We start from the raw sequence: 27,486 nt of genomic DNA on the forward strand, positions 1-27,486 counted from the left end.
CTTCTGTGGCCCCTTCCGACTTGCACTACCTCTTGGCCCTGCACCCCTTGTGCCTGTGTCTGTCGTCCCAAAAGTGGACTCCTGGCCTCCTCCTTATTCTAGCCCTCCCTTCCTCCTCAGAGGAGCTGCCTCCAGTGGACAGATCAGCTCCCATACCTAGGCTAAGGGAAGGCTTCCTGAAACCTGCAGGCCCAGAAAAGATTCCTCACTGCAGAGTGCTGACCTGAAGGTTAAGAGCCCAGGAAAAGCTGCTGGGAGGCGTTCTGAAGTATCGCAGATCACACAGGCAAGTTTGAAAAACTTTCACCAATAAATAATTCACAGAGCAGATTCACGACCCCACTGACCCCTCTTATCCCGCCCGTGGATGAGGTTAATATAAATGTCTCCTGCCCGCCTGCCCATTGCGCCCTTTCGCCGACCCTAAGATCGCACGGGCACCGAAAAATCGGCATCGATTGAACACTAAAGGGCATTAAGTGGCCCGTTAATTAATGGTGGGCGCGCGTCGGACTTCATCGCGCACCCTCCAAGCGAAATATCGTGAAGGCTCGCCCGACGTCACCGTGCGTCATTTAACAGGTGGACATGTGGGGCCCACCCACCGGGTCCCACACCCACCGGGTCCCACACCCACCGGGTCCACCGGGTCCCACACCCCCCAGGTCAAATTGAAAATTCTGCTCTGAATGTCCAGTGGGGACACCTGCTGAGAGAAAAGCTACTTTGTTCATCTAAATTAAAGAAAAACTGCTGTTGCCAGGTTACACTTGCTGGCTGATCTGTTGAAAACTCTTGGCCTGAGAGAAGTATTCTCTGGACATTTTATTTCTGAACTCAGAACCAGAGAGCTTGTGCGTGTGCCTTGACAGCAGGCTCTAACAGGAAGACTTTGTCTCTGTCTCTCTCTCTCTCTCTCCCTCTATCTCTCTCTGCCACTTGTGTTACAGGCAGCCCAGAGTGAGTTAACCGTCTGCCAGAAAACTCCCTTAGAATAACTCATCTGTGTTTTGAGAGGCTGCAGTTTGTGACCAGCGAGAGTATTCGAAGATAATGTGTCACCAAGGATCATCGAAAAGGACTTCCAGATCTACTCTGGCTACAATTCTGTCACATCAACCGAGTCAAGACCTTTTCATACTTCACATACTCCACTCGCTGCAGAGATTGCTTTCGCTTTCTCCTGTTATGTGTGAGTGAATGGGTGTTGGGATTTCTGTTTTGTTTAAAAGGGGGAAAATTGTTACACATCCAAATTACAAATTGCACGTTAGCCCGTTTTGCAATTTGTTTTTAAAAGAAGACTTTGTATTATCATAAAACAGTTACTGTGTGCTTATTGAAAGAAGCCTGGTTAAAATGTATTTATCCTCGGTATAGCAATATCAAAGGAAAACAATTGGCTAGTTTGGTGAGGGAATTAAACATTTAAACTGTGGTTGTGACCTGTGGAGAAGTGGGGCTTGAATTGACTGCACAGTCCCCGCATCACGGACCGTGCCATAGATTGGGGTCTCTTGTGGGATTGGAAATGCAGACAATGAGTGATAGGATGCAGATAAATACTAATTGGTACAGGATAAAATGACAGATAGCAGGTCCCTTGTACATTAGTAAACTAAAAGGGCTTTGGAAGTTACTAAGACCTTTCTGGGAATAGCAGGAGTAACAGTAGATTGTTTGAAATCCTTTTTTTTAAATCATGTGGGCTTTGCTGGCTGGGCCAGCGTTTATTGCCATTGCGAAGGTGGTGGTGAGCTGCCTTCTTGAACCGCTGGAGTCTATGTGGTGTAGGTACATCCACAGCGCTGTTAGGAAGGGAAATCCAGGATTTTGACCCAGCGACAGTGAAGGAACGGCGATATATTTCCAAGTCAGAATGGTGAGTGAGTTGGAGGGAAACGTCCTGGTGGTGGTGTTCCCATCTATCTGCTACCCTTGTCCTTCTAGATGGCAATGGTCGTGGGTTTGGAAGATGCTGTAGAAGGAGCCTTGGTGAATTCCTGCAATGCGCCTTGTAGATGGTACACACTGCTGCTACTGTGCGTCAGTGGTGGAGGGCGTGAATGTGAATGTGGTGCCAATCAAGTGGGCTGCTTTGTCCTGGACTGTATCAAGCTTCTTGAGTGTTGTGGGAGCTGCACTCATCCAGGCGAGTGGGGAGTATTCCATCACACTCCAGGCTTGTGCCTTGTAGATCGTGGACAGACTTTGGGGAGTCAGGAGGTGAGTTACTCGTCGCACGATTCCTAGCCTTTGACCTGCTCTTGTCGCCACAGTATTTATAAGGCTAGTCCAGTTCAGTTTCTGGTCAATGGTAACCCCCAGGATGTTGATAGTGGGGGATTCAGTGATGGTAATGCCATTGAACATCAAGAGGCAATGGTTAGATTCTCTCTTGTTGGAGATGGTCATTGCCCGACACTTGTGTGGCACGAATGTTACTTGCCACTTGTCAGCCCAAACCTGGATATTGTCCAGGTCTTGCTAAATTTGGACATGGACTGCTTCAGTATTTGAGGTGTTGTGAATGGTGTTGAACATTGTGCAATCATCAGCGAACATCCCCACTTCTCACCTTGTGATGGAAGGTCATTGATGAAGCAGCTGAAGATGGATGGGCCTGGGACACTACCCTGAGGAATTCCTGCAGTGATGTCCTGGAGCTAAGATGACTGACCTCCAACAACCACAACCATTTTCCTGTGTGCTAGGTATGATTCCAACCAGCGGAGAGTTTTCCCCCGATTCCCATTGCCTCCAGTTTTGCTAGGGCTCCTTGATGCCATACTCAGTCAAATGCTGCCTTGATGTCAAGAGCAGCCACTCTCACCTCACCTCGGGAGTTCAGCTCTTTTGCCTATGTTTGAACCAAGGCTGTGATGAGGACAGGAGCTGAGTGGCTCTGGTGGAACCCAAACTGGGTGTCAGTGAGCAGGTTATTGCTAAGCAAGTGCCACTTGATAGCCCTGTTGGTGACCCCTTTCATTACTTTCCTGATGATGGAGAGTAGACTGATGGGGCGGTGTCTGGCCGGGTTTGATTTGTCCTGCTTTTGGTGTACAGGACACACCTGGGCAATTTTCCACATAGCCCGGTAGATGCCAATGTTGTAGCTGTACTGGAACAGCTTGGCTAGGGGCGTGGGAAGTTCTGGAGCACAAGCCTTCAGTACTATTGCTGGAATGTCACCAGGGCCCATAGCCTTTGCAGTATCTGTTACCTTCAGCTGTGTCTTGATATAACATGGAGTGAATTGAATTGGCTGAAGACTGGCATCTGTGATGCTGGGGACCTCTGGAGGAGGCTGAGATGGATCATCCACTCGGCATTTCTTGCTGAAGATTGTAGCAAATGCTTCAGCCTTATCTTTTGCACTGATGTGCTGGGCTCTTCCATTAGTGAGGATGGTGATATTTGTGGAGCCTCCTGCTCCAGTGAGTTGTTTAATTGTCCACCACCATTCACAACTGGATGTGACAGGGCTGCAGAGCTTAGATCTGATCTGTTGGTTGTGAGGTTGCTTAGCTCTGCCTATTACTTGCTGCTTATGCTGGTTGGCACACAAGTAGTCCTGTGTTATAGCTTCACCAGGTTGACACCTCATTTTTAGGTAGGCCTGGTGTTGCTCCTGGCACGCCCTCCTACACTCTTCATTGAACCAGGGTTGATCCGCTGGCTTGATGGTAATAGTAGAGTTGGGGATATGCCGGGCCATGAGGTTACAGATTGTGTCTGAGTACAATTCTGCTGCTGCTGATGGCCCACATTGCCTCATGGATGGCCAGTCCTGAGTTGCTAGATCTGTTCAAAGCCTATCCTATTTATCACGATGGAGGGTATCCTCAATGTGGAGGAGGGACTTCGTCTCCACAATGTCTGCGGTGGTCACTCCTAGCGATATTGTCATGGATGGATACATCTGTGGTAGGCAGGCTGGTGAGGATGAGGTCAAGTATGTTTTCCCTCTTGTTGGTTCCATCACTACCTACCACAGTCTAGCAGCTATGTCATTTAGGACTTGGCCAGCTCAGTCAGTAGTGGTGCTACCGAGCCACTCTTGGTGATGGACATTGAAGTCCCCCACACAGCGTACATTCTGCACCCTTGCCACCCTCAGTGCTTCCTTCAAGTGGTGTTCAACATTGTGGAGCACTGATTCATCAGCTGAAGGAGGTTTCCTTGCCCATGTTTGACCTGGTGCCACGAGACTTCATGGGGTCTGGATTCAATGTTGAGGACTCCCAGGGCAACTCCCTCATGACTGTATAGCACTGTGCTGCCACCTCTGCTGGGTCTGTCCTGCCAATGGGACAGGACATACCCAGGGATGGTGATGGTGAATAAAGCTAAACTGAGAGTGTTACCAGATAAATTGAAGATAGAAATAAAAGTAGGATTTTGTAAGGATGACACGGTTAAAGTAATTACCTCACTTTTGGAACTATAACAGGGGACTCCCGAAGTTTGTGTATCACAGCTAGAGCTAGCTTGGATTCAGCTGCAAATGAAGCTGCTTGAGGTAGAAAGGGAAAGGGAGATGAAAAACCCTGAATTGAAGGATAAAGAAGGAGAAATGTAAAAAATTGAACTTGAACTAAAGAGAGAGGAGCTAGCAAGTGAGCAAAGAGAGAAGGGACGAGAAAGGGGACTCGAAACATTAACTGTGTTCCTCTCCGCAGATGCTGTCAGACCTGCTGAGTTTTTCCAGCGATTTTTGTTTTTGTTTTGGATTTCCAGCATCCGCAGTTTTTTGCTTTTATATACGAGAAAGGGGATACCGGCTTAGATCGCTGGAATTGAAAAAAAAGAGGCCTCAGATACTGAGGTAAACTCTGATCATGAAAGACCCAATCCCAATCCAGAGCCTACTAGGGCGATGTTTACATTTGTGCAAGCCAATCCAAAATTTCAGGCAAGGAATGTAGAGACAGTCTCCATTTTGATTGAGAGTGTAGCTGGGCAAATGAAGTGGCCAAAAGAAAACTGGACATTGCTCCTGGAAAGAAGGGCAGTGGACGGAGTTCATGAGGTTTATGTATCACTTTGGGAAGAGGTGCCTCTGGGTTATGATGCAGTAAATAAAGCTATTTATAGTGCATATGAGTTTTTTTCCCTGAGGCATGTAGGCAAAAAAATGTCAAAACATAAGGAAGCAGCCTTTGCAAACCTACATTGAACTTGAGAGGGTAAAGCAAGGTAATTTTGCATGTTGGATATAGGCATTAAAGGTAGATTCCACATGTGAAGCTCTTAGGCAAATAATCCTCCTGGAAAAAAATTAAAACTTCACTCCCCCCAATAGTTAGAATCCATGTTGAAGTCAAGACAGTTACAACAGCTCGAAAGGCAGTGGAGATCGCTGATCACAGAATCACAGAACCATAACGGCACAGAAAGAGGCCATTCGGCCCATCCTGTTACACCGGCTCTCCAAATGAGCATTATGATCTTGTGCAATTTCCCTGCCTTTTCCCCTTACCCCTGCACATTGTTTCTGTTAGTAAATTAATCTAATGCCCTCTTGAATGCCTCGACTGAACCTGCCTCCACCACACTTTCAGGCTGTGCATTCCAGACCCAAGCCACTCGTTGTGTGAAAAAGTTTTTCTCACATCACATTTGCTTATTTTGCAAATCATTTTAAACCTGCGCTCTCTAGTTCTTGATCCTTTTACAAGTGGGAACAGCTTCTCCCTAACTACTCTGTCCAGCCCCCTCATGATTTTGAACATCTCTATTAAATCTCCTCTTAGCCTTCTTCTCTCCAAGGAGAACAGTCCCAACCTCTCCAATCTATCCTCATAGTTGAAGTTTCTCATCCATGGAACCATTCTTGTAAATCTCTTCTGCACTCTCTCCAATGTGTTCACATCCTTCCTATTATGTGGCGCCCAGAACTGTACACAATACTCCAGCTGAGATCTAACGAGTGTCTTATATAAATCTAGCATAACCTCCCTGCTCTTGTACCCAATGCCCCTATTAATAAAGCCCAGGATATTATATGCTTTATTAACTGCTCTCTCCACCTGTCCTGCCACCTTCAATGATCTAAGCACATATACACCCAGGTGTTTCTGGTCCTGCACCCCCTTCAAAATTTCACCCCTTATTTTATATTTTCTGTCCATGTTCTTCCTACCTAACATCTTACACTTCCCTGCATTGAACTTCATCTGCCATCTATCTGCCCACTCCACCAACTTGTCTATGTCTGCTTGAAGTTCCACACCATCCTCCTTGCAGTTCACAACTCTGTCAAGCTTTGTATCATCCACAAACTTTGAAATTGTCCCCTGAAAACCAAGATCTAGATCATTAATATACATCAGGAAAAGCAAGGATCCCAATACCGACTCCTATGGAACTCCACTACAAATCTTCCTTCAGCCCAAAAAAACATCCATTGGCCATTACTCTCTGCTTCCTAATTTTCAGCCAATTTTGCATCCACGTTGCTACCATTTATTCCATGAGCAATAAGTTTTCTCACAAGTCTGTTGTGTGGCACTGTATCAAATGCCTTTTGAAAGTCCATTTACAATACATCAACAGCATTGCCCTCATCGGCCTTTTCTGTGACCTCTTCAAAAAACTCCTGCAAGATAGTTAAACATGGTTTCCCCTTTAGAAATCCATGCTGGCTCTTCCTTATCAACCCATATTTTTCCATGTGACTACTAATTCTATCCCAAATAATTGTTTCTAGAATCTTACCCACCACTGAATTTAAACTGACTGGTCTGTAATTGCTGGGCTTATCCTTACAACCTTTTTTGAACATGGGTGTAACGTTTGCAATTCTCCAGTCCTCTGGCACCACTGCTGAGTCCATTCCCAGGGTAAGGGAAGGCTGTCTGAAACCTGCAAGGCCCCAGGTGTTATGATTCCTCCAGAGTCCTGAACTGAAGCCTGTTCTTTCTGTCAAAGCAGCTCTGAAGAGAATTGAAGTTGTCCTGTTCACACAAGCAAGTAGCAGTAGGTTTAAAAACTAAAGTACTAACAGCTCGCATCAGCGAGCCCACTCGCCCCTCTTCTCCAGCCTGTGGATGAGGTTTTAATAAATGTAGCCTACCCGCCTGCCCGTTGCACCCGTGTGATGCACTGAAAATCACACGGGCTGCGAAAAATTGCTGTCAATTACTGCCTCAAGGGTCTTAACTGGCCCATTAATTAATGGTGGGTGCACCTCGGAACTCATAGCGCGCCCCCCACCTCCGAAATATTGCAATGGCGCGCGGTGACATCGGGACACACGCCCAACGTTATTGTGCATCATTTTACGCGCCAGTGTGTCGGGCCCGCCCACCGCACGCCAATGGCAAAATTCTGCCCTCTGTTGCAAACAATTCATCAGAAGCAATTGTTTATACAAACTATAATTCTTTGACGTTTTAGGGCAAATTTCATGACAAAAGTGCAAGGCTTTTCAGATAGATTCTACTATCACAACCATTTAATCTACACATTATACACGTTGCTGGAAGAGAAAATCTGTTCGCAGATACATTATCAAGAGTTTGAAGCTTAAAGGAAAATGGGACATTTAAAAAATATAAACCTGGACACTGAACTGGAGTGATTTCTGTTGATACCAAGGACTTGTGTATATATATTGCTATGTTAATGCATGCATCTGGTAATGTAATAGTGTACTAAGTGTAGGAGATAGTGTGAGATGGGTTATTAAAATGAAGCCACCTTCTAGAATTATGACGGTGCATTTTTCGATAGGGAGGGGGATGTCACAAAACTATTAATGTATACAATATTATTGGAAAATATTTTTCTTTTAAAATAGAAGTTTAGTCTATGAGTGTGTCTTAATTGGATTAAAGCCAGCTAGTCTGGGTGCTTTGATGTGCACTAGTTTTGAGATGTAAACAGGGAGGTAGAGTGCATTTGTACTTTTTGACTAGAGAATTCAAGAAGTGGGGTGAATTCTGGCACCTAGCTAGCAGAGACCAAGCAACATGTTTATATTACTAATAAAATTGGTGCTATGAAAGGAGTTTTATTGTTAGAGAGGTAGAGTTCAAAGTGTCTGGTGATACATTGAGAATTTACATTCAATGGGCTCTGCTAGGTATAATAAGACAACCGCTTTGTGTGTGTGGAGCAGAGACAATGTGAGATCAAAAGCAGCTGTAAGCCTCCAACTGTCTCCACAGAAGCCAAAGTGAAAATAACCTAATTTTGAATTTGTAAGGTGAAAATGCATTGCCTGGTGTCTGGTTAAGTCTATGGGTTGCTGTTGCCTTAATGGAGATTAGTTTGAGAATTTGTTAAAAGTTATGATCATAGTAATTTGTAGCCATGTGTATATATTTAACTAGTGTAAATTAATAAAATATTTCATTTAGCTTAATATAAAACCTCTCGAGGACTGATGGTCTGAGTCATGAATTTTCCCTCTGGGATTGTTTTTTTAATAACACAGCTTTACCAACTGCTTGGTCATAACAGACATGGTGAACTGTCTTAGGTCATGTATCATGGCATTAGACAACCCTTGATGTTTTTGTCAGAGTCCAATGGAGACATAGTGTCAGAGAGTGCTGAGAACACTGCAGGCTGACAGCACAGGAAAGCTTTGAACACAAAGTGCAGAGTTAATATTAAGAAAAGCGCCGGTAAGCTGACAAGATTGTAGCACATAGCCTGTCAGTTCAGTGGGTGGAACAGCATGTCAAGAGGACCAGCAGTGGGTTAGCACAGCCCGGAAAGGTGAGTGACCAGGGTGTGGGCTGGATTGAAAGCAAGCAAGGGAGAGTCAAACAAAAAAACCCAAAGAAATATTATCAAAATATGGCCAGAGAAGGTTGCAATTATAATAGGCAGAGCTTTGGAAAAACGTGCAAAAGCGGCTATAGTGACATTCATCCTGGGTGCTATAAGAGAAGGAAGGTCAAGGGGATATTGTCAAAATGCCAACAAAATTCCCCAATTTGAATTGGGATGTAGCTGACCTACAATCCAAATTTAAAATGTTTAAACAGCATACAAAGCTTTGGTTTCTTGATTCAGGTGTATCTGGCCCAGACAAGCAAGCCATAAAAATTCACTTAGCAATTGGAAATGAAGGTCTACACAGGCTGAATACGCCAGGATTAACAGCAGAAGGGCAAAAGGGTCTCGAGACAATATGGACTGCATTGGAAGTCTGGTTCAGAATCAGGTTAAACTTCTGATTTCATCAACTAGAGTTCATGTCATTTCGACACCAGCCTACAGAGTCCGTAGACCACTTCATTAGCAGGTGGAGAGAAAAGGGCATGTAAAATGATTTTTCAAATGCAGAGCTAGCAGACAGAATTGTTGAGTTGGTGATCACATTCACTCCCATGGAAGCATTCCAGACGGATCTGCTAGATTAGCCCAAAAGGAATAACATCAAAGAATTAACCAAGGATGGAAGTAAGTACGAGGCAATCCTCGCAGGTTGACGAAGCTTACTTACGTACCACCCAAATTATTGACACACTCACCTCAAACTAGCAAGACTTGTGAAAGTTGTAGCCTTCTGCAGGCACCAAGGAAATGACAAGTTTTCTATCAATTCCAAAAGGCATGAGGCAGAAAGGACTATTGACAACTGCAGTGCACTAGAGCAAAGGCCAATGCAGCTACAAGGAGTTGTGCACTGATTGAACAGGCCATACACATCAAGTACCTTTAAGCAATAAGAATGACCATCCAGCATCCAGTCAGAAACATATACATGAGGTGATTGCCTAACCAGACAATGGCCATGATAAGTGCAACGAGACAAAAAGAGGTGAGCGCATGTTTCACCCTGTCAACTTTATGGAAAAACAAGGGGCCATCAAACCATCTGAAGTGTTTGCCAAGACTCAAGTTGGAACCTACTCGTTTTTGGCCAAGATTGAGACAGAGGCAAGTGCCAACATACTACCTCTTTGAATTCTAAAAGACATGTATCCACAGATATGGAAGGCCATTGTGGAACCTACTACTGCACAACTTTCAGCGTACAACAATTCACTTTTTCCATGCACAAATATCCATAGTTCTGGAGTACAAGTATAATCAATCTTCTTGGGTATCATAAATGTTATACACAATGGAGACTGAAGGCCCAGCGATTGTAGACATTCTGGGATGCCGTGAACTCACACTAATGAAGACCCATGAAATTGGTTGGACATCACAAGGCAGATAAACCTCAAAAACTACTCCAATCACCTCAATTCATGACAGCATTACCATTACAAGATCCAGGTGTACCATCAGATTGCCTTTATGCTTTAGCCACTCATAGATTCCTCATTTCCGTGCACTAATGTAATGGGGACTAAACATGAAAATGTATTGTAAACAGTTATACTTCTTTGGGAGGGAGGAAAGCAACTTTAAAAAGAAAGGGGGTGCTGTAAAATGCCTTTAATGTATAGAAGCATGACATCACTAAAAGGGAAGTGCGTCCTGCGATCCAGTCTCAGCTTCACTTTTGCTTTTGATCAGAGCGCACATACACACATAGCTCTATTGGTAATATTCTTAAGCTCTCTACTTATGTATAAATGCTCTCATTTGCCTCGTCTCAATAAATGAACCACAACATGTTTACGCAGTCCCTTATGAGCAATTGGTGCTTATACCATTAAAACAACATGACATGGACCACCCAAAAAGTTACTACAATTCTCTGGAATCAATTTTCTTTTCCTCAGTTCCCGTTATTCTCAGGGGTAGGACTTTTATTCACTACCCTTTGACTGTGGATATCTTAGTCCTTTGTTCTGGGTGCCTTCTCAATACTTCCAAGCTAATCTGCTGGGTACTTTATTTTGCCACAAGGCACAGTGAGGTCCACTGTATGTTTCTATGCTAACTTCAAACTAGCAATCTTTCATCTTATTTTCCCTTATGAAATCCAAACTGAAATTAAGTCCTACCCACATTCCTTGCAGCAAATGCTTATAGTGCAGTCTTAACCAACAGTTGTTTACTTTTGCTATATACTCTCAGCTGCACCACACAATTCCAAGGATCTGCAACTATAACTGTCAGCAAACACGCAGATAAATGAAAGCCAGAGAATCTCCCTAAGCTTCATCCATCGCTATGACAACATGGCATGCTCTGGGATGTCCTCAAACAGACCTTTAAGTATCCCTCATTTATTTCTGAAAAAAGAGACACGCTATCTAATCTTTTTCTCTTGTGCTCTTCAGGGTAGCTGTAATGGGGAAACAGCAATTTATACTGAATGACAAGAGGGCTGATTGTTGGGAAGTGGACTCTGATTGGTGGAGATGTTGCCATGGAGAATGCAGCATGGAGCAGTTCGCATGCCAGCTTTGTTCAAAGTCAAACCAGGCAGGTCAACTCTGATTGGTGAAGGCATTGCCATGGGAATGAACAAGGGGATGGCTATTCCTTAAACCTTTGGTTAGATGAAAAAGGTGCAAAGTGGGCACATGTTCCTTCTGTTTGCAAAGAGCGGGGCAGGCTGCCTGATGTCACCACCCCATCCGCGCCCCCCCCCCCCCCCCCCCACCTCACCGCTAGTAAAATTGCAGGTGGGCCTCCCACTGGATTTAATCAGCACCTTCTCACCTTCAAACTCGTCAGGGAGTGTAAAATCCAGCCCATGGTCCCAGGTTCTGGTCTTCTCCACGTGGAAACATCATCATCACATCTCCCTTATCAGACACGCCTCTGACTTCTCATTTCTAGAGAAAAGAGCCATAGCCTGCTCACTCTTTCCAGTTAGGAATAACCTCTCAGTCAGGGCATCATTCTTAGAATCAGTGACCCTTACGTATAAGTGTCAGAAGAACCTTATGTTTCACTGCCGGGTTGACAGGGCCCTCAACCTTGTCCGGCCCATTTCCCGCGCATCCACCCTCACACCTTCCTCTCCCTCCCAGAACTATGATAGGGTCCCCCTTGTCCTCACTTACCACCCCACCAGCCTCTGCATTCAAAGAATCATCCTCCGCCATTTCCGCCAACTCCTGCATGATGCCATCACCAAACACATCTTCCCTTCACCCCCCCCGGCGGCATTCCATAGGGATCATTCCCTCCGGGACACCCTGGTCCACTCCTCCATCACACCCTACACCTCAAACCCCTCCTACGGCACCTTCCCATGCAACCGCAGAAGGTGCAACACCTGCACCTTTACGTCCCCCCTCCTCACCGTCCAAGGGCCCAAACACTCCTTTCAAGTGAAGCAGCATTTCACTTACACTTCCCTCAATTTAGTCTACTGCATTCGCTGCTCCCAATGTGGTTTCCTCTACACTAGAGAGACCAAACGCAGACTGGGTGACCGCCTCGCGGAACACCTTCAGTCTGTCCGCAAGCATGACCCAGACCTTCCTGTCGCTTGCCATTTCAACACACCACCCTGCTCTCATGCCCACATGTCCGTCCTTGGCCTGCTGCAATGTTCCAGTGAAGCCCAACGCAAACTGGAGGAACAGCACCTCATCTTCCGACTAGGCACTTTACAGCCTTCCGGACTGAATATTGAGTTCAACAACTTTAGATCATGAACTCTCTCCTCCATCTTCGCCCCCTTCCCGATCCCCCTTTTTTCCAATAATTTATATAGATTTTTCTTTTCCCACCTATTTCCATTATTTTTTAATGTATTTCCATCCGTTGTTTTATCTCTACCTTTTAGCCTATTTTGATCCCTTCCCCCCACCCCACCCCCACTAGGGCTATCTGTACCTTGCTCGTCCTGCTTTCTACCCTTAATGTCACCTATTAGCACATTTAATAGCTAATATCACCACCGTCAACACCTCTTTGTCCTTTTGTCTATGACATCTTTTGGCAATCTCCACCTATCACTGGCCCTCTATCCAGCTCTACCTGTTCCACCCCACCTTAAACCAGCTTATATTTCACCTCTCTTCTATTTTTCCTTAGTTCTGCTGAAGAGTCATACAGACTCGAAACATTAACTGTGTTCCTCTCCGCAGATGCTGTCAGACCTACTGAGTTTTTCCAGGTATTTTTATTTTTGTTTTTGTTTAACTGCCGGGCACTGGATCACTCTCCTGCTGCTCTAATTGATTACTGTGTCCGTTCAGGTTCAGTCAGGAGCTCTATCCTTCAATACAAATTCTAAAACGGACTAACAAATTACATTTGCACAGTAGATGATCCTTATGCACCATCTCAACAAGACTTGCAGTGCAAGATTGACACATATCTCTTATGTCCTTGAGGTACATTTCCGTAATGTTCTGGCTATTTATTAACATTGCTATAAAATAACAGCACAAGAAGCCCCTGAAGGTGACAGTGGCTGTGTTAAACAATTAGCACTGTAAAGATATCTACAAGATGAACAAGTTTAACACCTTTATTAAACATTACTGTTATTGTGAGGGAAGCCTAACAATTGGATTAAACCACGCTTGATTTTGCTATGAGACCCATAAATGTGGACACTTTCTTCAATGAGAAAGTTTGAGTACAATACTTTGGCTCATTTAAAGAATAATGTCTCAAATAATGAAGACTGACTGGTGCATCTTTTAACTTATAGATTAGGACAAACTGTTTCACCTTGTCCAGAAAAGCAAAACCAGAGAACGTGACTTGTGCTTGAAATAAGGAAAATTGAAAACTAATCTGCAGCCACCTTGGGGCCAATTTTAACTTTAACCGACTGGGTGAGAAACCCATGAGATTAAGGGGAAACACAGAATTTACATCTTGCCCAACAGGAACAACTTTAAAACAAAAACAAAAATACCTGGAAAAACTCAGCAGGTCTGGCAGCATCTGCGGAGAGGAACACAGTTAACGTTTCGAGTCCGAATTACCTTTCAACAGAACTAAGTAAAAATAAGAACAACTTTAACCCATCCCAACCAGTCATCATATTGATGGCATTGGTTGCAATTTTAGCTTTACACTGTCCGCCTCCCCCGCCCCCATTCTAACCCCCAAAACTTTACTCTCTATGCCAAAGGGTATTATTGGGTGGGTGTAATATGTGTGTTCTAACTGTGGGTTTTTCACCTGGAGAGTTGGGCTAAAATTACCCCCGTTACTTTGGTGAGCAGGTGGTTAATCTACAAAAGATGATCCAGTGGGAAGAGTGCTAGAAGCAGGCAGTTTTCATTCAAATGCAAATCTAATCGGTTTCCTTAAGAAATTAATATTTTGGGATTCACAATCTGAGACAAGAGTTATGCTGTAGCATATTGGGAAGGGACAGGTGACCCTTGCTTCCCAAACCGTTGAATCACTGAGAGTTATACTCACCAAGTCTCAATTTGTCACTTTCCCTACTATTCTGCTGAAACCTGCCAATCCCGAAGTACCCAAATGGTGGGACAAACTTAGCTCAGGTGTCTGACCCTCTGGAACTTATTTGCCACGAACGTGTTCAGATTTTCTGGCTTCACCTCCCTTCCTTTAGGTTGGTTATTTCCCAATTTTGTACATGTCTGGACCTATTTCAGAGCACTTAATGGAGATTGACTGAATCATTCTCAACAACACCATCATTGTTGTGATTACCAGGACGGTAGAAGGTGAACTAGGTGAACATTGATTTTCTTTTGTTCAGCAATTCCTATGACCCTACTCATATACCATAGGAATGAGCTTTAGTTCCCGATCTATTTGCAAAAGTTCCTAATGCTCAAACACAAAACTTGTTGAATGGTTGCATTAACAGAGAAGGTAGATGAATAAAACAAGTTCCAAAATGGGTGTCCTATAAAAAAACCTGGAAATTGTAATTTACATGTGGGAAGCCAGCGATGTTGTTGCTGCTGGGAGTGTCACCTCACACAGCTTTTGAACTTTATCATGTGGGATGAAGGATTATGTGCCTGACTAGCTGTGATAATTCAACAAGTGGAGTCATGTGACGACTCAGATAATTGTGGAAGTGTGAAACTTCACAGGAATAGGTATCTAAGGCGTCATGACCTGATTATGGAGCATTAACATTTAAAGATAAATCCAACGACCCATTGATTTAAGTAACAGAACTATGCTACAAGAATTCAAGTTTTAAACCAACACACAAATATAAACCAATACATAAATATAAAGTTTGCGCCATGTGACTAATGTTTTGAATGCATAATGCAGTGGTCACATCCACACGAGACTGAGGGGGAGAAAAGGCCATGATCCAGGCAATATAACTGAGGCACTCTCTGCCCTCTCAGGTAGATGGAAAAGATCCCAAACCTCTACTTTGAAGAGGAGCAAAGGAGTTATCCCTGATATCCTGGACAATGATTATCCCTTAATTAACATAAAAAACAGATTATCCGCTCATCATCACGCTGCTGTTTGTGGGATCTTGCTGCGTGCAAATTGGCTGCTGCGTTTCCTACATTACAACTGCACTTCAAAGTAGCTCATTGGGTGTAAAAGAAAGAGCTTTGGGACATCCTAAGGTAATGAAAGGTGCTATACAAATACAAGCCTTGTCTTTACGAAAAATATGACAGTCAAAGGGAGTGAATGTTGAACAACAAAAAGGACAAAAAGACACAAGATTTTGAACATTTTACATTAGGGGAGGTGATGGAGTAGTGTTGTTGTCACTGGACTAGTAATCCAGAGACCCAGGGTAATGCTCTGGGGACCCAGGTTTGAATCCAGCCACAGCAGATGATGGAATTTGAATTCAGTAAAAATCTAGAATTAAAAGTCTAATGATGACCATGAATTGATTGTCATAAAAAAACCATCTGGTTCACTAATGTCCTTTTGGGGTAGGAAATCTGCTGTCCTTACCTGGTCTAACCTACATGTGACTCCAGTCCCACAGCAAGGTGGTTGACTCTTAAATGCCCCTGAACAAAGGCAACTAGGGATGGGCAATAAATGCTGACCCAACCAGCAAAGCCCACACCCTGTGAATGAATAATTTAAAAAATATATGCACAGTGGTTGACCTCCTGAAGCATATGACATGGAGAATCAATACTTGTAGTAACTTGGAAAGTTTTATTTTAATATTTGTAAATAATGCAGTGACAGCATATCCTAAAACAGGAGATGCCATGCTAAAAACATAGAAATTAAATATTAATTGTATAAAATACAAATCCTAACTTACGCTGAAGTGTCATTGTGGAATTATTGCTTCATGCAAATATAAGAGGAAAATTCAACCTCTATGGAAACCAACACACCACATGGATTGTGCCTCATAACAACAACCAGAAGGTACTTATGAACACTGCAGCGCACACCAACATCACTTGTAAATTAGCGAATTACTGAAACACTAACCATCACTCAATCAATCGATGAGCAATAACATCAAACTAATGAAAGAATGGCCACGGTAATGAATTGAAAAATTAACCAAGAAACAGACACCAGTAAATTATTCTTTAAATTTATTTGCCAGATAAATTGGAAAAACTAGAAACATCGACTATTAAGTCAAAATGGGTTCATTTAGTTTGGTAAAGCTCTTGAACAGTTAATATTTTAACGCGACTTAGTAATTTTAAGTGCTTTGAAAAAATTCTGCCTTTTAACAGTTCAGTAGTGACTTACCAAAAGGTCACTGAGTAAAGGTTTCTCAGGAAGGAGGGGTGCAGGCAAACAGTTGGCATGGGTTGGTTTGTCAACATTCCAGGATTATCCTGGAGTCTCCAGGAATTAAAGGGTGATCTCCAGGTCACCACTGAGAGGAAAGCACTGGAGAACAATCTCAGGAGCATTAATATTTTTCTCCCATCTTTGAACACTTTGTTGGTGGGGGTGAGGGTGTTTCAGATGAGGTGATGCAAGGCCATGGAGTTTGGAGCAGGACAGCCAAGGTGGAAGGCCAAAGCAAACCATATCATCATGAAAAACATATGGGGTGAGTAGGCCAAGGCTTGAAATTGGGCAGCCACAAGCAGATGGGGGGAGGGCTGCAAGTCTGATGGACAGTCAAGTGTACCCTGTCTATCAGGTTTCATGTTTTCATCTGATAAATGATGAATAAAGCAGTTAAAAATCATCTAAAAATAAAACAGATGTGACTTGTGCCTAAGAGCGACAGGCAATGGGAGACTTACAGAATGGGCAGAATAGAGACCCCGACACAATTTTTCAGATGAACATTAAATTTTCAAAAAATAACAATTGCTTATGCTGGCACACTGGTTGGCCACCAGTGTGATAGGGGGGCCTTTGGATCTGTTATTGATTGTGGGGCCAGAATGAGCAGGAATACTCTTCCCAGTTCCCACAAAAAATATGCCTGCCGTCAGAGTGCACTCCGCTCTGCCTTTCATGGGATTGCCTCCCCTTCTTTAGCCACAGATTGTTGCCCATTTGGTTTTCAATGCTTGTTGGAGCCATGCAAGTGATTCCCACATTGCCAGAAGGCTTGGACCTCACAGCAGCAATAAACGAGGAGATAAATTCCACCTGTCTTTTGCACCGAATGTTAAAGTTGCCCCAAAATTTCATAATGGGATAAACTGAATAAGAAAATACTTTCAACTATGCCACTGTGGCAGGACGAGGAAGCCCAGACTCAAAGTTCTGAAGGCAAAATTCAGGACAGATGCCAAGAAATGGTTCTTTTATAATGAGTGTGTTCAACAGTTGGAACCATTTCCCAGGGAAGATTGGCTGAGACCAAGACACTGAGTCATTAAGAGAATAGTGAAATTCTGTAATGAGGTGTCGACAGGGTTGGCAGGATGAGATCAAAGGACATCAAGGATGTCCTTCATCTGAATTTATCTGATTAATTTATTTTGTAAGTTAATTTATCCGATTAACTTACTTTTCAATATGGAGTTTTGGAACTTTTAACAAAATGTAGAAAACTCTTCCTATTAGTTCAATTTTATTTTAGAAAAGTGATTGATAATGCCATTTAGTGCTATACAGTAAAGCATAATAAAAGCATTCAGGTCTTCTTGCACGTACAACTACTTAATCTTGTTTCTGGAAGCCAGTAGTTTTGTTATTAGGCAATGCTGTACCTACCTGTTACTAGCCAGTAACTAGAATGTTGTATTATGGGACTTGATTGTGGCACAGGGCAGGTTATGTGGAGGAATGACTAAAATTAATCTGTCATAAACATAGCACTAAATAGACTTAAGAATTCATAAAATTGCAGAAAACACATTACACCTTGTAATTCGATGCCTGATTTATTCCAAACTTAATTAATTATTTAATAACAGATGAAAAAAAACATGCCAAAGTGGAATTGCAACACAAGAAATGTGAATCATTGTTAAAGTTATTACTATAAAATGACAGTTGCATGTTGAGATGCTTCTTTTTTGATAGCTTGTCAAGCCATAAATATTTAAAACGAGTACCTTAATGCCCTTTTCCAACACAGAAAAGCCAAGATAAAAGGCGTTTGATGTTGTGAAGATGACAGTACCACAAAACAAGTGTTAAATGTTTAATTCAAGCAATGTTGTGACCGAGGCTATTCTGAGGTACAACAATACAACCTCATTATAATAAATAGGTTGTATATTACCTCACAACCAAAGATGCAACAACTAGGCGTTTTGCTGAGCATTGAAAAGTGCATTCAAAAGTTTCAGAACTTGTTCATCTTTTTTGTACAAAAGAAAGAGGTTGTGCCTGCTTAGAATTTACAGTATAGAAACAAGCCTTTCAGTGTTTTTTTTTTCCTACATTCTTTCATGGGATGTGGGTCTTGTTGGCAAGGCAAGGATATCCCTAAGGCCCATCCCTAATTGCCCTTGAACTGAGCGGCTTGCTGGGCCATTTCAGAGGGCAGGTAAGAGTCAGCGGCATTGGTGTGGATTTCAGGTCATAAACTGGGTAAGGACAGCAGATTTCCTTTCTTAAAAAGCATTAGTAAAACCTGATGGGCTTTTACAACATTTAGTGATAATAAGCTTTGTATTCCAGATTTATTAATTGAAATCAAATCCCACCAGCTGCCATGGGGAGATTTGAACCTACATCCCCAGAGCATTAACCTAAGCCTCTAGATTACTAGTCCAGTGGCATTACTGCTACACCATCAGCTCCTCCCAAACAATACCTCTCAATTTGCTCCATCTAGTTCTATTAGCATATCCTTCTATTCCTTTCTCCCTTATGCATTTATCTAGCTTCCGCTCCACTGTCGCTGGGTCAAAGTCCTGGAACTCCCTTCCTAACAGCACAGTGGGTATGCTACAATACATGGACTGCAGCGGTTCAAGAAGGTAGCTCACCACTACTTTCTCAGCAATTAAGGATGGGCAATAAATGCTGGCCTCGCCAGTGATGCTCACATCTCATGAATGAATAAATTTTTAAAAATGCATCTATGCAACTTGTTTCAATGAATCCATGTGGTAACGAATTCCACATTCTAATTACTTTCTGAGCAAAGAGGCTTCTCCTGAATTCCCTATTGGATTTATTATATTTATGCCCCCTGGTTTTGGACTCCACCACACATGAAAATATCTTCTTTATGTCTACCCTATTGAACCAGTTCATAATCTTAAAGGCCTCTATCAGGTCACATCTCAGCCTTCTCTTTTTCTAGAGAAAAGAGCCCCAGCCTATTCAGTCTTTCCAGAGAGTTAGAACTTCTGGCATCATCCTTGTGAATCTTTTTTCGCACCTTTGCCCATTCGATACACTTTTCATAATACGGAGACTAAAGAACTAAACTTGATGACATTGTCACTGGGTATTAAAACAGCAATAGAATTTCAGTTATTTGCCTTAACTATTGATTGGATAAGAGCTTTCCTAAAACTATGCAAACTCTTTCGCAAAGCCCATTTCTAATGAAAGAAATTACAACAAGCTGGGCATCTGGTGGCTAAGGCAACTATTTTCCATTGTCTTTCACCTTCATGGACCAGGGAATTAAGTCAATTCAGAGAAAGAAAATCTTTCCTTTAAATGTGGATTTTTATGTTCCAAATTTCATACCACAACTAGTTCTTGGTGGGTTAAAATTTAACATTAATAAAACTGCTGACAGTGGATCACCCCACCTGATTTTTCAACCCCGTTGACACAATCTGACATATTTCCACCTTTTCTCTCACGTCACGTTGCAATTCACCCCAAATTCATTTTTTTTTCCTGGCAGCCCTTTTTTTTAAGATATTGTGCCCATCGTTGTCAAAGCAGCTGATACTGGGGAGCAGAAATTTTTTCTTGTTTTGTTTTTCCATTTAGTGCCAGTCTTGAGCAGGCCCAGGCCAACACAAGCCAGGTGCGGAACGAGTGAGGATCTGTCTGCAATGGATCAACATTTGCTCTTCTACCGATCTTAAAAGTGTGCTATTTACTTCCCAGGTGGAACTTTTCAGTTTCTCGCAGCAAGCGTCCTTATGGCGTTTCTGCTTTAGGCCACCAACTGCTCGTCAATTAGTGGGGAACTGCAGGCTGTTTTATGCGATGTATTCTTGATTGAGGCACTCTTGAGACTCCTCCAAGCCTATTTAATTTGGGGTCCTTCCAGTGTTAAAAGGCCAAACGTATGCCAAGGCTAGAATCAAAACCAGATTCGGGAGGTCATGCTTTTAAAGTCACAACTTTTAAGGTCATGTACAAGTCTTGGTTGAAAGTCTTACTTTTAAGAGAGTATTATTAATGCTTTATTCTTGCACATCAATCTTTTCAAGAAGTCTGCAGGGGCAGAGGGGGTCTCAGGATTTTTTTTTTCTCTATCTGGAGTTAATGGCCAAATGGGCCCCAAAGGAACCAGCCAAGAATTTAATTTAGGGCAGAATTTTTAGGTCTGCTTGTAGGTGCGCGCCCGACATGTCCGAGCGAGAAATAAGGCGTGTTGACGTTGGCCAAACGTGCCGACATCAACGCGCACTCTCGCAATATTTCGCTAGGTGGGCGTGCGATGAAGATGGAGGCACGCCCGCCATTAATTTAGTGGCCAGTTAAGGCCCTTGACACACCAATTGCCTTGGAGTTTATGTACCCCTTACGACTTTCAGGCCGTCGCATGGGCATAATGGGCAGGCGGGCACGCCGCAATTTCAAAAACTTCATCCACGGGTGGGATAAGAAGGGTGAGTAGGCTTGTTAATGCGAGTAGTGTCTACTTTAGCTCATAACTTGTTGCTGTTTGCTTGTGTGAACAGGGCATCTTTATTTCGCTTCAGAGCTGCTTTGACAGAAATAAGAGGCTTCAGTTCAGGACTCAGCATTGTTTTCCAGGTCCCCGGGGGATTCAAACCACTTGGGGCCTTCCAGGTAACAGACAGCCTTCCCTTACCCTGGGAATGGGAGCTGAACTCTCCGCTGGAGGCACGTCCTCTGAGGGGGAAGAGGGGGCCAGAAGAGGGAGGAGGCCAGGTGTCCCTATTCAGCCTCCAGGGGAGCAACCTGTGGGAGGAGAGGTGCAGGCACAAGGGGCGCAGGGACAACAGGAAGTCCAAGGCGGAAGGGGCCACAGACTACGCCACTATCCTGCTGCCAGGGTTTACAGGCAGCAATGCAGCTACCTCAACATGTCTGAAGTACAATGCTGAAGGAGGCTCCGCCCCTCAAGGGAGACAGTGACCTCCATCTGTCAGATGATCGGCCCTGAGATCAGCTCCGACTGTGTGGGTGGACATCCAATGCCAGTGGCACTGAAGGTCACGGTGGCCCTCACCTCCTATGCCTCCGGCTCTTTCCAGGGGTCAGTGTGGGATCTGTGGGAGTCTCCCAATCAGCTGTTCACAGTTGTGTCAAGCTGCTGACAGACGCTCTGTTCAGGCGGGCATTGACTTTTATTCACAACCCTACGGACGAGGCCAGCCAGTCAGAGTGGGCCAGGGGCTTTGCAGCAATTGCTGGGTTCCCCCGTGTCCAGGGTGAAATCAACTGCACACATGTGGCCATCAAGGTGCCAGCGGGTGAGCCCGGTGCCTTCATCAACAGGAAGGGCTTCCACTCCATGAACGTGCAGATAGTGTGTGACCACAGGATGCTGATTCTACAAGTCTGTGCAAGGTACGCAGTAAACTCCAATTAATTGTAATGCCAAGAAATAATGGCTTCATAGAGTTGTTAACCTTTGAAATAAATAATTGGCTATCACATTGATCAGATTGAACCATTTGAAAAAATAAACTCAGAGCGACAGTCAATTCAGTGGAATAGACTCAGTGCGAGGGCAGGAGAGGGAAGGCAAAAAATGCTTCAGGGAGACTTAACCAACAGCACAATCTTGATCAGTTGAATGGCCATTTGACATCCTTGTTCTACAAGTTTAAATTATTCAACTAAGGAGATTGGAAACATCGCTGCCTTTTCTCAACATCACCAGTGTCACACAGGTTAAGGTGACCCCTTGCTAAGAATGCCAAAGATAACAAATTTCAGCAGGAAGTGGACCAAGACTCCATTGTTTCAGGAAGAGTTTATAGAATCATAGAAACTTATAGCACAGAAGGAGACCACTCAGACTGCCGTACCAGTGGTGGCTCTTAGAAAGAGCAGCTGTGCTTAATCCCACATCCTCACTGTTTGTCTGCTCCGTAAGCTCCATATTCTCAAGTTTCTTTCAAAATGATTCATGGAAGCAGCTTCCGCCATCTTTTCAGGTAGAGCGTTCCAGGTCCTAACGACTCTCTAAGTGGAAAATTTCTCCTCATCTTCCATTATGTGAGCTGGTTTGCAGATGGTTTTAAGTTCCCTTGGTACAGGTTGAGTATCCATTATCTGTAAATCCAAAAACCAACCACATCCAAAAAACGTACTTTTTTTGAACCTCATCAAGTCTTTAGCACAGTGAACACTTGGACTAAGCCAGCCACACCTGACCTTTAGCGTGGGAAGTCTAGTTGTTTGTCTGCACTGTTTACCTTGTGATTTTTTGTGATGAACAGGTCAAAAAGACCATCGGATACCGTCAAGGCTAACAACGAGAAAAGGAAAAAGAAGCATTATTCGTTATCAATTGCTAAGAAAGTAGAGTTGTTTCAGAAACATGACCATGGTGCATCTGTAAGGTAATTGAGTGAGGAGTATGGGGTGGGTATCCCCAACATATGCGATTTAAAGAAGCAGGAAGGAAAATTGTTGACATTTTATATCGAAAGTGATTCGAAAGAGTCAATGATAATCGGAAAACTTTGCATAGGTCAAAAAATGAACATGATTGTGTTATGATGGAGTAGATTCACCAGCGCAGGAGTGAAAGGTTTCCACTGATTGGTGCATCGATCATGCAGCAAGCCAAGATCTACCACAAAGAACTGAGGCTTGAAGGTGCCTGTGAATACACGACATGGCTGGTTGCAGGAATTCAAGAAGTGTTCATGATATCAAGTTTTTTGAAAGTTTGTGGTGATAAAGCATCTGCAGATGATGATGCCACTGAAAAATTTATAGATGAGTTTGCTAAGCTAACCGTTCACCTGAACAAATTTAAAGTGCTGACAAACCGAGTCTGTTCTGATGGTACGTCCCTAGGAAAATGCTAGCAATGGCTGAGGATAGTACACCAACGGGTGGTAAGGAAGCCAAGGGTAGGTTGAATGTCCTTGGTTGTGCCAATGCAGCTGGCACACACACATGTAAGTTGGCTGTAATCAGGAAGAGCAAATGTCCCAGGTGCTTCAAGGGTATTCGGACATCGCCTGTTCATACTATGACAATAGGAGAGCCTGAGTAACTAGGGATGTGTTTTCTGATTGGTCTCACAACCACTTTGTACCAGAGGCACCTGCACATTGTCGGGTAGCTGGACTTGATGAAATCTGCAAAATCAGGTTGCTCCTGCACAATTGTTCAGCACTTCCCCCTGCCGAACAATTGGGTCTTGCAAGATTTTCTTTATCTTTTGTTATTTTCCATTTGCTGCTCGTCTTCTCTTTACTTTAGACCATAGCTAGCCTATGCGGTATCCGAAAAACTAAATTATCTGAAATTTGAAACCTGACCGGCCCTGGAGATTTCGGATAACGGACACTCGACCTCTACATAAAAACCTATCAATCTCTGTCTTGAAGATACTCAAAAATGGAGTATCCACAGCCTTCCAGGTAGAGAATTCCAAAGACTCGCAACCCTTTAATCTCATGCAGGATTCCCCTTTGAACTTTACAGTCTATTTTGGGAGTTCGTTACAGACCTTGGTGTTCTGGTCTTGCTCTTATTTCCAAGCAAAGATGGGGTTTAACCTGGTGCTGGAGGAAGATGTATATTCACCCCAGGCAATGACATCCGTTGACTGCACCAACTTATTTTTCAGCCTGATTTGCCGAGCTCGTCCTAGACTTCTTGCTACCAAAGAAACCTCAATGCGAGTTTCACATTGCAATTTTCACCAGAATATTAACATGAAGGGCTCCTTTTTAAAATTACCCTTTTTAAAAAAAAATTATGAGGCATTTTGCTCATTTTTGCATTGATCGGAATCAAATGTTTGTCCCGGTGGTGAGTGAACTGTGAGCACTTCTGTCAAATACCCTTAAAGCCAGTGTCATGTTGAAGACCTAGCTCGTCTTAAAGCTTGGGGTGAGATATAAGGAAGAGAAGTGTTACATTCTTCTTCGAAATAAACATACCAAACATACACAAGAATCAATGAAACAATAATATGGGTTCTTTATTTGAAGATAAGACTATATACAGATAACGTTCACTGGGAGACTGTGAGGTACATGTCTGACCTCGACAACTGTCACTTACAAACTGACAAGTCATGGGACTAACACATCACACCCTGTGTCATTGTGGTCGTGATTGACAGCAGTTTAAGATAAGCTCCCTTAAAAGCGCATGTCATCATATCACAACACAAAGCAGGCATGAAATCTAAACTTGCAGCTGAATACCAAGTGAGTTGCACAGGCCACATTCACTCTTCAAAGCCTAATCAACTGAATTATTTTCTGTGAGGTAAGGCCAGCCAGTTTCAACCTGATTTTCAAGAAAAGGGCAAAAAATATGTTTATAATTTATTCAATGCATAACTGACTCTTATTTTTCAGGATGGTGTAATTTAGCAAAAAGAAGTATGAATGTCAAGTTAAATGCAATTATGAATTTTTAATGATTTTCTTTTAAGTAATACACTTCAAAGGTATTCTGTAGTGCAGGCAAAAGATAAAATCTGATCTATAATTCTATGATTTGCTTTTGGGATATTTATGAGAAGGCTTTCTGCAATTGGGAAGCTGACCACAGCTGCAGAGGGCTTGTCACCTATTTTATTGAAACACAAGTGGCCACAAATCGATCTATCACTCCTAAGAGAAATCCAAAGTTTTACTTCCCAGTCATACAGCAAGAGTGACTCAGTCCGCTGTGCAAACGTACCTCAGGTTGTGTAGAGCTCATTGCAAGTGCAACAAATAATCTAAAACACCCCCATGATTTGTGTAATATTACAGTCAGAATTTGAGTCAATGGACATAACTACAATGGGACACTAATAATGTGAGCTGATCTGTGTTGCTTTTACACCTTTTCTTTGTGAATAGGCTACATTTAAAAAAAAATGTAAATAGCTAACTCCTTCAAATTCCCTTTCTGACTCTGAATGCACAGCAGCTTCCTGAGATATTTCAGTGTGGTTCACTGGAGAGAATTTTAAGAATACTGAGTAAGTTAAATAATTGTGGTGATTTACTTTCCTTCTTATTGCTTTCATTGAAAGCAATTTTAGAACTTCCCAGTATTTTCACTGCTAGCATGTCTGCCAAAAAAAAATCTGAAGGCAGCAGTTATTATCTGAAATGCATGCGTACCTTCTCCCACTGTATTATTCTCATTACAATATGCTTCACCATTAAATGAAGACCTCGCTCATTTCATCAACCTTATTTCTTTCTACCCTCCCAGATCATGCCCATCGTCTTCCTATACATTCATAAGGGTCCAGCTTTCAACACACGCGGAAGAGTTGTCCCACTCTCCAATCCCTTTGCTCTGTCATTTTACACTGTGGGCTGAAAATTACTAGGAAGCAACTTGGAACAATATGGAAGTGCAACCCAGAAAGAAAAAAAACAGTAAAAACTGGGAAATAAGGATACTAGTCCGAACCGGTCTCACATACATTAAAATGGAACACCAGTAAAAGCTAGGAAATAAGAGTACTGTTCCAAACTGTTTTGTTTCCTATTGGAAATCTATACCAGACTGTAGTATATTGTAACACAGAATAGTGGAATTCAGGTACAGCTTCCCTCATTCAAGCTGTGGCTCAGCTGGGAGCACACTTCTGCAGGGTCAGAAGGTTGTGGAATCAAGTCTCACTCCGGAGACTTGAGCACAAGATGTAGGCTGACGCTTCCGGTGCAGTGCTTAAGGAGCATTGCATTTTAGTTAGAAGTGTCATCTTTCAACTGAGACTTTAAGCCAATGTTTGCTGTCTTGGGTGGATGTAAAAGATGCCATGGCACTATTTGAGGAAGAGCAGGAAACATGGGCCAGGATTTTCTGGCCCTGCCAGGGCAGCCCAGCCAAAAATCCATTGACTTTCGGAGGGACCGGATGATCCTGGTGGTGGGCGGGGCCAGACAATCTCACCCATGGTCTCCTGACCTATTCCTCAACCAACATCACCAAAGCAGGCTTTTCTGACCTTGTTGCTCTTTGTGTGTGAGAATTAACTGTTAGGGTTCTCTACATTATAACTGTGACTGCACACTAATCATTTTTAAGTGCTTTGAAACATTCTGAGATCATGAAAGGTACTTTATAAATGATTGTTCTTTCATTTTACCTGGTGAAAAAGAACTGTGCACCCAGTGAAGACGCTCCACTATCCTGCGTTTGAAGGTAGGTCCATTGAACTGTGTACCTAGCAGTACTTCTACATTGGATGCAGGTCCGGAGAGTTGTCTCTATCTAAACTGCCTGACTTCAGCCAGTGGACGTGCTACCCTCCTTATGATCATTGCGGTCTCTAATGCCTCCAATGTTGTGGCAGTGTTGGCCGGGCAGTGGTGGAGATTGTGTGTCTTTTATGGTGTGCTTTCGAATGCATCAGCTGATCTCACAGCTGCGGATGATGTCTCAAGGGTGCATCTTGTAGATGAAGAAGTGGAGGGGCCTTAGAGGTGACCACGAGTGGGTAGGAGGCAAAGTTATTACTAGAGATACTCGAGCTGCAATCAAATAATCATTCTATAAAATAATCTTCTAATCATCATTACATGCACATTTTCATAACAGCATACATATTTTATGTAGTAAAACTATGCATTGCTATAATATGTACTTGACTATAATTAAAACAGAATCTCATTTTTTACATCTCCTTGTCAAACTAATTGATATAATTGCTGCCAGAAGCTAGCAAAAATAGTTTCCATAGTAACTGCCAATTTCTCTGGCATTTTAGAAAAGTGCTGGTACAGATGAAAAGTTTCACTGTGATTAAGCTGCCTGTTGCGAATGGGAGCGTTCGTCCTTAGGATAACCTTACTACCGAGGAACCATTGTAATTCGGGCATATACCACTCCTAATTCAAGGTCAGATTTTCCCTGTGTTACAGCTTGCTTCACTGTGCTAATATATCACACAAGCCAATCCACTGG

The sequence above is a fragment of the Cetorhinus maximus genome, chromosome 7, assembly GCF_964194155.1.
Source record: "Cetorhinus maximus chromosome 7, sCetMax3.hap1.1, whole genome shotgun sequence".
In the NCBI taxonomy this organism is placed as follows: domain Eukaryota; kingdom Metazoa; phylum Chordata; class Chondrichthyes; order Lamniformes; family Cetorhinidae; genus Cetorhinus; species Cetorhinus maximus.